Raw genomic sequence first — 15,155 nt, forward strand, 5'->3', positions numbered from 1 at the left:
TGCTCATGAACAGGAAAAATGGAAGATATTCAAGACTTCCTTGCGTGGCGTAACTCGTAGCTCTCGGATGCGATTTGTAATCATGTGAGTTTTTTTTTTCAATGACCGAAGGATCTGAAAAGGAGGCCCTCGTAATATATTTTTGTGTAACAATGCACTGCAAATGAGGTGCATTACAACATTGTCGAACATTCGAATTGCCTATCTCACACCTGAATTGATACTTTTAACTTTATCTAAATCTGCATGGTCAGTGTTGCCAGTAATAACAGAATTTTTGTATCACAGTGTGAAATAACACACTGTCAATGAGGTGCACTACAACATTGTCGAACATTCAGATTGCCTATCTCACACCGGATTTGAGAGATTGAGCTTTATATAAATCTGCATGGTTAGTGTTGCCAGAAATAACAGAATTGTTGTATCACAGTTGGAAATAATGCACTGTAAATGAGGTGCACTGCAACATTGTCGAACATATGAATTGCCTATCTCACACCGGATTTCATATAGTGAGCTTTTTCTAAATCTGCATGGTCAGTGTTGCCTGTAATAACAGATTTTTTATATCACAGTGTGAAACAATGCACTGTAAATGAAATTATCGAACATTCGAATTGCCTATCTCACACCGGATTTGAGATATTGAGCTTTATATAAATCTGCATGGTCAGTGTTGCCAGCAATAACAGAATTTTTGTATCACAGTGCGAAATAATGCTCTGTAAATGAGGTGCACTACAACATTGCCGAACATTCGAACTGCCTATCTCACACCGGATTTGAGATATTGAGCATTATTTAAATCTGCATGGTCAGTGTTGCCAGCAATAACAGAATTTTTATATCACAGTGTGAAATAATCCACTGTAAATGGGGTGCACTACAACATTGTCGAACATTCGAATTGCCAATCTCACACCGGATTTGAGATATTGAGCTTTATATAAATCTGCATGGTCAGTGTTGCCAGCAATAACAGAATTGTTATGTCGGAGTGTGGAATAATGTACTGCAAACGAGGTGTACTACAATATTGTCGAAAATATGAATTGACACCTATATAAGTTATGCTGAAAAGTCTGATATATTGTGCACATTCATATGTATATATTTAGCAATATATGACTCTATTAGAACAGTGTTATCATCTAAAAGTGTTAATAATAACAACCGAAGCTATCACTGGTTAGCTTTTGTTGTCCTTTCAAACTTTACAGAACATTATTTGTGTCTATTTAGAAAAACTATTTGATAATTTGAGCAATGATTGAAATGAACGTTAATCTAAATTTTGGACGAAAAAAGTGGACGTAAACTAATTCGGCGTAAAAAAGTGGACGTAAAATAAGGTCGGAGTGTATCCAATCAGGTCTACTTGCTCATGTAGGCTGCATGGAGCAGCGAAAAAAAAACGCAGCCAGGCAGTCCTCTTTAATTATTTATAAAAATCAGAGAAAGTAGTTACACAGAGATGAAATCAGATTCATGCGAGAACGGAAAATTTTCGGATGTCATTGCACACTGATTGCAAAACCGCTGACAAAAATAAAACAAAACAATGGTAATTTTGAAGATTTTTTTTTTCCTCACGCCAAATTGGAGATATTTATTGCATTAATTTAACATATTATTTTCGGGCCGCAGCTACGTGCCACGGTTTGCCAGATTGGAGCGTCTTAGTGCCAATCACAAACCGCAAGGAAAGATGTTGCTGTTGTTTGCGACTTGTTGTGTTTTACTTGAAGACTACTGCGGCAGTACGCGGTCCAAAAGTGAAAGCACGATACTTTGCGCACTGTCATATCGTTGTCATAAGTAGGGAAGGCTAGGTAAAATAGTGTTCGCAATAAAAAAGATGGCTCGCTAATTGGATTTTTCAATTTTATACGAAGGAGCACCTTTTCCTGAGTCATTTTTTTCTAATTTTTAAAACTTTATTACAATGCCTAATAATAATTTCGGAGATTTTTTTATATTTACTTTCGACAGCTGGGCAACTGCTTGACAGCTTCATCCAGTACAAAATCCGACAAGGGATGCTTCAACAATTCGCTCCCATACAAATTTCAAATTGATTCGAATCTATTTCCCGGGCATTAAAATTCTTGAAAATGTGGGTTTCGGCCCAGTTTGACTTCGACTCCCAGTTGCAGCAATGCAATATCATAAAAAGCTAATAGGTAGTCAGAAGTATGATTCCAGGCAACAAGGATTTTTCTGCAATTTAAATTTCAAAATGGTTGTCTGACTCGTATTTTTGTAAGTACAACGCTCTTGTACCGACTTTTCGAACCCTCTCTCTAAGCAGAACACCCTCTTCGAATGAGTGTAATCAGTTTTGTACCTTAAAATTCCGCCTTGTTTTGCTAATCGTTTAATGACAGATACGCGTATTTCGACTACCACTTGTAATCTTCCTCAGTGTCAGTTATCCACTTTAACTAGCACTGAGGAAGATTACAAGTGGTAGTCGAAATGCACGTTTCTGTCAAACGATAAGCAAAACAGGGCGGAATTTAAAGGTACGTACCGAACTGATTACACTCATTCGAAGTGTACAATGCATCCATGAATCACAGTACTGTACATTTAAACAACTTAAACATAAACAGTTAATTTCTACATGCCGCATTTCTTACCGACTTCCCATACAAATAAGCATCAGTTTCTTGGGTTGTTGTCACCGTGTGTCGTTCGCCACAGTTGGTCCCTCGGCGGCGTTGTTGGTGCGATCGCTAATTACACTTACACGCGTAATTCATCGTTGTGAACCTTCTGCAAATGACATCCGTACGCCTGAGGAGAAGGCAACCGGGGGAGTACTTAGGGTAGGGATTTAAGCGGAAATCTCTGTAGGTCCATCGGAGGCTGGCACTGTTTCGCTGTTTACAATAATTGGTGCAATTAAGGGTGTTTCCTGTAGCCGGTATAATGGCGAGACAGTGTTTAAGCTCCAAGGGTTATCCAAGTTGGACTGCAATTTGCAGTAAGGGTTTAATTATAACTTTTACTCATTTCGTCTCTTTCTTCTTCTTATTAACATTAATACCAAGATTAAACCCCGGCTGAGACAATGGTTTGCTATTTTCTACAATTATTACACTAATTTTCTGCTTCTCGTTGACATTACTCCAACTGGGATCGATCCAGCTGAGGCTCACCTCTGATGACAGATTATAAGCCGCTGAATCCAAATCCTGGTTCAGATTTGCTCTATAACGTATAAAAACATTCCTCCCTTGTAGATTCCAGGAAAGATCGGGGATCCAAACGTCTTGAAATCCCGGTTTAACAGTGCATCAAAACTTCAAATGCACAAATCTCAAAAAGCAAGCTTCAAACAACAATGCATTTTATTATTCTGTTCTTGCTCACTTGTAATAAGCTTGAAATAAGAAGCTCAGGTGCGCTGGCTTTGTTTACGAAGAGATTTGTGCCCTCAAAATCGTGAGTAGGTTCCAAAGTCGGCCATTGTGGCGGCCATATTGGGATTCTAACAAGTCTTTCCTTAAGGTGATTATAGAACGAAGTCACATCTTGAATTTTCAAAAGCACAAATTTGAAGAACCAAATATCGCACCACGCTGAAAAGTTGATCGATTGGTCTGCAACTGGTGATGACCGACCAATCGATCATTTTTTTAGATCAATCCGTTATTTGATTCTCCAGATTTGTGCTCTTGAAAATTCGAGCTGTGGTTGCGTCATATCTTACTTCGTCATTATCATACCTATGATCATACCTTGAACAAAATCTTATGAAAATCGAATCATTCTACAGAATGGCTTAAAATATGCAGGGGTGTCCATTTTGCCCCGTACCTTTCCTGCCAGCCCTAAAAAATACACGGTTTACAATTCATTATTTCTTCACAATAAAGACATTCTATCTGCTGTAAATGTTTAAAATACGTAGAAAATACGGTAAAGGCTGGGTATGCTGCGCAATTCAGATCCCATTGTGATCCACTAGCCTCTGCCCAGCAACTCCTACCCCTATCTCCACGTGGTACCGGCCGGAAACTATGAGCAACCTTAGGGAAGATCGGGTAACCAGCCCCGGTGGGAACTTTGGTCTGAGGCTGGCAGGGAAGGGGGGGAAGGGGTTTGCTTCGGCAAACCTGAGCGTCTGTTCTCCAGGAGGAGCGGCTCAGAACAGCGTCTGATCCCCATGTTAGGGGCGGCTCATCTACGTCCGAGTGCCAGGGAAGGACTCTAAGCTCATCTGTGCACTATGGTCCTCCGGAAAGTAGGGGGTTGGTGTCAGGCCTTACGAGCCAGCCGTAAGAAAATCATTGTAACGGAAAATCAGCAACAGAATAATACGAACCGAGGCCAACGGCAACGACCCCAGTGAACAAAAAGGACTTGCGATTGGAAACTCGGTACGTGCACACTCAAAACAGATTTGCGGGCTCGGCAAAAACGCGCACAGCCTTCTGCTCAGTAAAACTATCAGCTGATATCCCAGCAAAAAGTGACATTTGTTAGCTGACTCTCAGCAAAACGATTGCCGAAGCTCAGCAATGAACTGTCAAAATTGCTGAGATCTCAGCAAAATTGTTGTTTGCTGATTACTCGGCTGTGCAAATCACGGCAAAAGAATGGAAAAACGCTGATATCCCGGCAATCTGAATTAAGTGTGTGGAACTGCCGATCTCTCAACTTCATTGGGAGCACCCGCATACTCGCCGATCTACTGAAGGAACGCGGGCTCGGCATCGTAGCGCTGCAGAAGAGTGTTGGACAGGATCCATGGTGCGAACATTTAGAGGTAATCATACCATCTACCAGAGCTGCGGCAATACATGTGAGCTGGGAACAGCTTTCATCGTGATGGGTGATATGCAGAGGCGCATGATCGGTTGATGGCCGATCGACGAAAGAATGTGCAGGTTGAGGATCAAGGGTCGATTCTTCAACTTCAGCATAATAAACGTGCACAGCCCACACTCCGGAAGTACTGATGATGACAAGGACGCATTTTACGCGCAGCTCGAACGCGAGTACGATCGTTGCCCAAACCACGACGTCAAGATCATCATAGGTGATTTGAACGCTCAGGTAAGCCAGGAGGAGGAATTCAGACCTGTAGGAACTTTCCACATAACAAAAAAACAAAACTTTTTTTATTTCATTTCCATTTTCATTTTTTTTCTTTTATTTGCACCGAAACTTAACCCACAACTGTCTTCGATAAAATCACTTACTAAACTGACTCAATCAACGCCTTCCTCATGCTCAACAACCTGTTTGTCGTCTTTTGTCCCGTTCGTTTGTGCGCTCGGATGACACGCACACCAACGTACCACGCGGGAGTTCGTCTCTCCCGTTTTCGGCTCCGATGAGAAGCATGCATGCTTGCCACGCGGCTTGTGGTTATGTACCAGATTCCGCTCTCTGGTGAAGCACTGTTATAAATTCTAACTCTAGTTTTATTATTTGTTCGAACAGGATCATTTCAAACAAGTTACTTAACCTACATATAATCTAAACCCGTTCAATTTAATTTATTATTATTATTTCCTACATCTTCCTCTACCCCTACTCTCACAACAGATTAAATAAAACAGACATTGCAGGGTTATTAAAAAAAAATGAACGTACAACTTGTAATATAAAATTGAGTTTCGAAACCTACATAAAATAAATAAAAAAAACCTGTAAATAGACTGAAAAAGAATGATTAAGTATAGGTTAAAAAATAAAAAAATAATATCAAATTTAATCATGTTTACAACAATAAATCAAATAGGTATACATATTCAATAACCTAGTTTGAAAATCTGAGTAAATCGATGGTAATTATTGAATATCTGATACATTGACTTAATTGAAGCTTCGTCGAAATTTTAAATCTCATTTAAATTATTATAATTTTCGCATCGTCAAACTGCTGAAGTATTAAATTTAACTTCATATAATCCGCCCGTTTAAATCCTCCCTTAAATTTACATTATTTTCTTTTCCTCCAGAATCAAGTCCATTTTATTCCAAACGCATCAGTATGATTATGGATGGATGGACATATTAACTTCAACGTATTAAGAAAATCCACTGGAATCAAACGTCACCTCAGAAACGCACCAACCCGCTCGAGAGTATGGATTTTCTCTCATCAGATCCACTTAGATCGAACGCCTCCTCGGAGACGCACCAACCCGCTCGAGGGTATGGATTTTCTCTCAACAGATCCACTTGGATCGAACGCCTCCTCGGAGACGCACCAACCCGCTCGAGGGTATGGATTTTCTCTCAACAGATCCACTTGGATCGAACGCCTCCTCGGAGACGCACCAACCCGCTCGAGGGTATGGATTTTCTCTCAACAGATCCACTTGGATCGAACGCCTCGTCGGAGACGCACCAACCCGCTCGAGGGTATGGATTTTCTCTCAACAGATCCACTTGGATCGAACGCCTCCTCGGAGACGCACCAACCCGCTCGAGGGTATGGATTTTCTCTCAACAGATCCACTTGGATCGAACGCCTCCTCGGAGACGCACCAACCCGCTCGAGGGTATGGATTTTCTCTCAACAGATCCACTTGGATCGAACGCCTCGTCGGAGACGCACCAACCCGCTCGAGGGTATGGATTTTCTCTCAACAGATCCACTTGGATCGAACGCCTCCTCGGAGACGCACCAACCCGCTCGAGGGTATGGATTTTCTCTCATCAGATCCACTTGGATCGAACGCCTCCTCGGAGACGCACCAACCCGCTCGAGGGTATGGATTTTCTCTCAACAGATCCACTTGGATCGAACGCCTCCTCGGAGACGCACCAACCCGCTCGCGGGTACCACGCGGGAGTTCGTCTCTCCCGTTTTCGGCTCCGATGAGAAGCATGCATGCTTGCCACGCGGCTTGTGGTTATGTACCAGATTCCGCTCTCTGGTGAAGCACTGTTATAAATTCTAACTCTAGTTTTATTATTTGTTCGAACAGGATCATTTCAAACAAGTTACTTAACCTACATATAATCTAAACCCGTTCAATTTAATTTATTATTATTATTTCCTACAAGACCGACGATTGGTAAGTTCAGCGCCCACCAGCAAACGAACGAAAACGGCCTACGACTCATTGATTTCACTGCCTCCAAAAATATTACCATACGTAGCACCTTTTTCCAACACAGCCTCCCTTATCGTTACACCTGGAGATCGCCACAGCAGATGGAATCTCAAAACGACCACGTTCTGATTGACGGACGGCACTTCTCCGACATTTTCGACGTCAGGACCTATCGTGGTGCCAACATCGACTCCGACCACTATCTCGTGATGGTCAAACTGCGCCCAAAACTCTCCGTCATCAACAATGTACGGTACCGGCGACCGCCACGCTACAACCTAGAGCGACTGAAGCAACCGGATGTCGCCTCAGCATACGGGCAGAATCTCGAGGCCGCGTTGCCAGACGAGGGCGAGCTCGATGAGGCCCCTCTAGAGGACTGCTGGAGTACAGTGAAAGCAGCCATCAACGACGCAGCCGAGAGCACCATCGGGTACGTGGAACGGAATCGACGGAACGAATGGTTCGACGAAGAGTGCGGAACGGTTTTGGAGGAGAAGAACGCAGCGAGGGCGGTAATGCTGCAGCAAGGGACTCGACAGAACGTGGAACGTTACAAACAGAAACGGAAGCAGTAGACCCGCTTCTTTCGGGAGAAAAAGCGTCGCCTGGAAGGAGAGGAGTGTGAAGAAACGGAACTGCTGTGCCGTTCCCAAGAAACACGGAAGTTCTATCAGAAGCTCAACGCATCTCGCAACGGCTTCGTGCCGCGAGTCGAAATATGCAGGGATAAAGACGGAGGCCTCTTGACGGACGGACGTGAGGTGATCGAAAGGTGGAAGCAGCACTTCGATCAGCACCTGAACGGCGTGGAGAACGTAGGCACGGGAGCCCACGGCAACGGAGGAAACGACGACGCCTCTGGGAAACCGAACAGCTACCGGAGGAATGGAAGGAAGGCGTAATCTGCCCCATTCACAAGAAAGGCGACCATTTGGAATGTGAGAACTTCAGGGCGATCACTATTTTGAATGCGGCCGGTCGACAACGGACCAGATCTTTACCGTACGGCAAATCCTCCAGAAATGCCGTGAATATCAGGTCCCAACGCATCACCTGTTCATCGACTTCAAAGCGGCATACGACAGTATCGACCGCGCAGAGCTATGGAGAATCATGGACGAAAACGGCTTTCTTGGAAAGCTGACTAGACTGATTAAAGCAACGATCGACGGTGTGCAAAACTGCGTCAGTATCCAGTTCATTCGAATCTCGCCGGGGACTGAGACAAGGTGATGGACTCTCATGCGTACTCTTCAACATTGCTCTGGAAGGAGCGATGCGACGAGCCGGGCTCAACAGGGGAACGATTTTTACAAAATCCGGTCAATTTGTGTGCTTTGCGACGACATGGACATTATTTCCAAAACATTTGGAACGGTGGCAAAACTGTACACCCGCCTGAAACACGAAGCAGCAAAGGTCGGACTGGTGGTGAATGCCTCAAAAACAAAGTACATGCTGGTAGGCGGAACCGAAAACGACCGGATCCGTCTGGGTAGTAGTGTTACGATAGACGGGGATACTTTCGAGGTGGTGGAGGAAATCATCTACCTCGGATCCTAACTGACGGCTAACAACAACGTGAGCCGTGAAATTCGGAGGAGCATCATCAGCGGAAGTCGGGCCTACTACGGGTTCCAGAAGAAACCGCGGTCGAAAAATATTCACCCACTGTTCCGGTTGGCACAAGAAGACGTGGAGCGCAGAGAGCACGATGGGCGGACCAGGTGGAGCGTGACTTGGCGAGCATCGGGCGCGACCGAGGATGGAGAGCGGCAGCCACGAACCGTGTATTATGGAGAAATATTGTTGATTCAGTTTTATCTTGAATTTGATGTTATACTAAATAAATGAAATGAATGAATGTCGTTTTCATAAAATAGCCCCTTGGAGTCATAAAACGACCTTGAAGTATATAATTTTTATTTTACAACACCGACCTTCCGTCTGACTCTGTCTTATAGATTTCAGAGATGCTGTTGATCTACACAATTGAATATCCATTGAAAATAAAATCTTTCCAAGTTGAATTCCAATTAAAGAAAAAGTTTATCAAGCTCATTAGATACCACTATCTATACATCATTGACTTAAACCGAACCTAATAGTCACCCTCGGGCTCAATAAATTTCTCACGCTACCCAGTCTCGTCTCGCCAGCATAGGGTAATTGTTCCCATCGTTGCGGTAGTACCTATTGTTGCGGTAATGGCAATTGAGCACTTTTTCGACTGAAATGTTACCAAAAGGTATTTTTAATAGATGTATGGTGCTTAAATTATGAGATTGCACCATTTGTTTGCTTAAGATTTGCCCAAAAACCTATTTTAAAAAAAATATTTTCATAAATGTGTTTGCTGCTGTGTTCCTATTGTTGCGGTAGTGTTCCTAATGTTGCGGTATCCCATATGATTTCAATGGGATACCGCAACAATAGGAACAAAATACCGCAACATTAGGAACACAATGATCTTTCAGATAAAAACGAATAAAATGCTCATAACAACATCAAAGTGGCAATATTTCGTTATTTCCCCGTAGATTAAGGATGGATTTTATTATTTTCAATTCAATCCATGTAAAAAGTTTGCTTGGGGCGATACAATTGTGGTTTAAACATGAACCCAGCGCTTAACTCCTCCATGATCGGATCAATTACCCTACATATCTACTGGAACACGCTGGAAACAAACAGCGGGAACGTGTGGGTCACGTGTCCCGTCAGACACTTCGTTCGTTCCGTGCAGACAAGCAGTACATTCATCAACAATCGTTCAAAGTGCCTTAATCCGTTTGTCTCGCGCAGCACACGCCAGCGATTCGATTCACACCGCTGCTGGGACAGGACGAGAGTGTATAAATTTCTCATCACAATCATCCATTGCTGACGCGACCGATTCAGTTCCTAGGTACATAATAATAATGTGGGGAAGTGCAATCCAATAAATTCCTCCCTCTTGTCCGATACCCACCCGATCATGACGATCTTCGTGCGAGTGTCATTTTCCCCAGGAATCACCATAATGATTTCAGCACAACAACCATTTCACAGCCAATATCGGTTGACGGACGGACGGACGGCCGGAGCTTTCGGCTGCTTTATGAACCATAATTGACACCCCTATTTCCCTTTATCTTTTCGGTCGTTTCGCCATCCGTGAGACACGATCGAAGTAGGCCGGCTGTATTAAACGCTGATGGTGATGTGATGGTTGGTTGCTGAGAATGAATAAAATCGGCGTGGTTGATGTTTGAGCAGCTGCGTGCTTTCCTGTGGGAATATTTCGGAAATCTTGATTGTTTATTTTTTTGTGATTGACCTATTAGCTTGAGAAAACATTCCCTTTTATAGGGAATTAAACGACAAACAACATCTCATCTTCTTGGCAAGTTAAGCATAAGTACGAGAGGCATAATAAACACGCCACACAGATAAAAGTAATGAAAATTATCCATAGCAAAAACGAAAATATAATGAAAAAAAGCTCATGTATTTCCTTATCAATTGTAACTTTACCCAGGTAACCAATAAGCATTTAAATAAGCAGTATTTCAGCTATAAAACTGCATTATATTTGCTTGCTGATGTATCATAGCAGTTCGACTGCTGAATTGCCCTATATTAGCAACGTAAATGCTGCTGTCAGGTTTTAAGACAGCTGTTATGTAGCATTTCAAATGCACGATTTTTTTTGGTAACAAGCATCCCAACTGCTACTTTATTGCCATAAAACTGCTAAGAGAGATGAGCGATGGTAAAACTGCTTCACATTTAAACTTTTCAATTCATGTGCCACGACTATAGGAGTCATTGCCATTCAGATGTCTTATCATTTATTGGTAGCAACGAAACAAATCAATGAGAGAACAAATGTTTTCCAAATAAGAAACCAATTATGTCATCGTGTATTATGTGGATGGTTTAACCCGTTAACGCCCAAGGTGTCTCACAATTCAAATCTTTAAATAAATTTGTTGTCAAATGTCAAGTTCCAATAAAATCAGCATGATTCGACGAAAAAAATGGAAGTCTATGGTGTAGTTCCAAAAAAAATCTTCATTGTAGGTCCTCAATATCTGATAATTCTCTCGAGTTCTATTTTAGCACAACTTCTACGCTATCGTTATATTCTGATCCGTATAGATACAATACAGCTCTAAACAAGTGAGAGAGATGATAACCACTCAAAAAGAACAGAAAAAGGACTTAAAAATTGGGGCAGAAATATATCACGATAAACGCCTAAAAGTATGCAATGCATGATCCTTGTAATATCATGTATTTTCGACTGCAGTGTTCAACATTTCTCAAATTTATTTTTTTTTTTTGTAACGAATCAAATAAAGAGTGCTCACTATGTGTAGCATAACCAAACGTTAAAATACGGTAGAAGTAAGATTTTACACATATAATGATTTCTAATAAAGTAATTGAGTTTTTCCTTTAGTACCCCACAAATTCTCTTTACGTACTCACCATACGAAAACTTTTCAGAAATGTTGCATGTTTTAAAAAGAAAATCATGTTAAATACTGTTCCTTTTAATTTGTATCCTTTGGCAAATACGTATTTCGACCTCAACTATAACGTCGTCTTCAGTGTCTCGTACTTGCAGGTACTCCACTAACACGCCCAGGTTCATCATCATTCCATGTATTGATATAAAATTTCAACCAGATATACTCCACACGGCCTCTCCACTTATGTTTATACTACTCCATGATTTTTTCATTCGTGAACAATATGTGGGTTTTATGGTGCTAGTCTGAGCACTATCAATGTTACATCGAAAAGATGTCTTTCGGCTGCATGAAAAATGATAAACCACCCAAAAATTCAATTTTATTCGGTCTACCAATTGCAATATAGAATTACGTACAAAAGTCTGAAAAACATAATGCTGGGGGTAAGAACATTCCCGGTAGAAATCCCCGAAGGAATCCCGATAGGATATACTGAAGCAATTCTGAGAGGCATATCTGGTAGAATTCTGAGGTAATCTCAGCTGAAAGCTTGATAGGAATCTCTGAAATAATCACAGGAGAAATCCCGGGAGGAATTACTGTATAAATTCCAAGCAAGGATCCCGGCTCGTAGAAAGAATTCCATTAGGATTCTCTGAATATGTTTCGACTGAACACTTTGAAAGTATACTAAATTGAATCTGTGAAGTAATTCCAGCAGAAATCCATGAAAGAACGGTGGTTAAAATTTCTGATTGAATCCTTTCAGGATTTTCTAAAGCAATTCTGGCAGAAATCTCTGAAGTTTTTCGTGATGGAATCCTGTAAAGAATACCTGATGGAATCCTTAGAGAGATAATCATGATTCCTGATGACTTCTGGTCCTGCCGGTCAGAAGCTGAGCAGGTATTCCTGTAAGAACCATAGAAGATGTCTCTATGATCTAGGATTGCCTGAAAAAAAAATCTCGGAAGAAATCTATATTTTTTCATATTATATTTTCGGGAGGAATCCCTTAAAGAGTCACAGCAGGAATCCGGGAAGGATTCTAAAAAAACCACAGCTCATCTCATCCAATCTCAATTCTTCACCCCACTCTCTAGCCTCTACCTTACTGTCTTCTTTGCCCTCTATTCCAACCCTCTATCCTACGCTCTATTATAACCTTCTACCTTACCATCTGCCATACCCTCTACCCTATACTCTACCATAATCACTGCATTATCCTTTACCGTACCCTCTAGTCTATATTGTGTTCAACCGTACCGCCTACCCTACTCTCTACCTTGACCTTTTTCGAAGCCTCAATTCTACTCTCTATCCTACCCACTTCCCTACCGTCTACCCTATCCTCTACCATAACCTTCTACTCCACTCCCTCTACTGTATCCTTCACCCAAACCCTCTACCAGACCGCCTTCTTCACCGTTTACCCTACCCACTACCCTACCATACTCATCAAGCTTGATCGATAGATACCCATTATTGCATGGTATCAAACTACCATTTCATGACTACCATCTTGGATATGGTCCGCTATATTGGATGTAAAAATAGGGTCAAATATCGATTTTTGATTTCTACTCATGAAGCCCGATCAATAGATACCCATATTGCATGGTATCATAGCTCAAACTCTCATTCCGTGGCCGCCATCTTGGATATGATCCGCCATATTGGATTTCAAAATGGCGTCGGATATTCATTTTTAAGTTCTACTTATGATGCCCGATCGATAGATACCCATATTGCATAGTATCCGAAGCAGCATTGCCGTAAAAAATATATATATTTTGGAATTTAGACCGCCATCTTAGAGCCTAAGCCGCCATCTTGAATTCCAATAACCCTACTACCACGACCACATCCTAAGGAATGTGTATGCCAAATTTGATTGAAGTTTCTTGACGCATTCCAGAGTTATGGCGGTACATTGATACATATATACATACGTACATACATATCAACATACAAATAGACAAACATACAAACATATAAACAAACAAGCATATAAACATACAATCATACATACATTGACTTTTGTATGCATTGATAAACAACTCTGCCAAAGAAATGAACTATAAATCATTAATTATTGTAAAGATTCCAGGGAAACAAATTATTTTCGCATTGGAAATGAAGCTCATAGATCGTGACAATATGTAATCTTTGCAGCATCGTTTACGCCACCTAGTGAACCAGTCACAAACTATATTGTCCACTATGAGCAAGGTATGGGTGTGGAGACCATCTTCTCTGAAGAAAGTATTCTAAAATTTTGCATAATTCTGGAGATATTCACATCAAAAGGACTGTCCTATAAATAGGACGCTGGGCGGATATGGGTTAACTATCAGCGCTTGTCCGAGCACAGCAAAATAACTGCCGGTGTGGTACTCAAGCCTTTAATAGATCAAAAAATGAACGCACATTATCTGATCATTTATAGCTCATCCTGTAGCGCGGTTCAGCATCATCATCAACCAGGCACCGCTTAGCGGAAGAATCCCTAACCATACGATCCCAGTAAACAGGGTCAAATATTTGTCCAAAAAGTAATCAATGCTCTAACATCTTGTTTGATTCGACCGAATTTTCATTAGTATCAAACAGACGTGCGTTCCATGTTAAATATTTAGCCCTGTGTACTTGAGGCTATGGTCACCATTGCCAGACAGTTCGATACCAGCAGAACAACTTTACTGAATTTCTTAGGGAATTCCTTTGGCTGCATCATCGATGATTTTTTCGGCGATTCCTTTGTGAATTACTTCGGGGTTCAGCACTTTCTTTGAACATTTCTTTTGTTATTTGTGTAGAAAATCTTACAGTAATTCCTTTCAGATCTGCGGCTATTTCATTGGGAGCTTTTTCGGTAATTCCTCTAAAATTCCCTAGGCAGTTAATTTGGAAGTTTCTCAAATGTTTGTTTTTGGAATTCCATGGGAATTCCATTTACAATTTCTTTTGTATTTTGTATATTCTTTGTGCATTCCTTCGGCCATTCCTTTGCAAATTCTCTGACAGTTCCTTTGAAAATTTAAAAAATCACAATTCATAACGGGATTGTGGTTTCCAAAAAAAAAGCCGAAAAATTTAAAAGGGGGTTTCCGTATCAATTTGCAAAGAAATTCTCGAAGAGATTCTCAATAAAAAAACCAAATTAATTACCAAAAATTACATAAGAAGTTTCAAAAACATTGGCAACTGTTTTAGAAAATTCTTAGGGTCCGTTCAAATATTTCGTAATGCTGCAGGGGAAGGGAGGGAGTCCAGCGCTGTGTTACTCATTATACAAAATTTAAAAATTTCCCAAACAAAAATTGTTACATGGAGGGCGTTAACTTTTTTCACAGCCGTCGGATCACTTCGCGGTCTTCGACATAGTTCTTTGGCATATATTCACCTACAATAATACCAAAGGGTTTGTTTATTGAACGCTTACAGCGCCACCTAGCGGCAAAATTCGAAATCTGCATACATTTGGCCAAGTTTTCCCACACAAACTTCAAGCGTTTTGAGCGCCCCCTTAGGCTCAACCGATTTTGCTCAAATTTTGAACGTAGCTTCTGGGAGTCCAAAACAACTGATTTAGGAGGCAAGA

Source organism: Aedes albopictus, chromosome 2 (genome assembly GCF_035046485.1).
Source record: "Aedes albopictus strain Foshan chromosome 2, AalbF5, whole genome shotgun sequence".
NCBI lineage: Eukaryota > Metazoa > Arthropoda > Insecta > Diptera > Culicidae > Aedes > Aedes albopictus.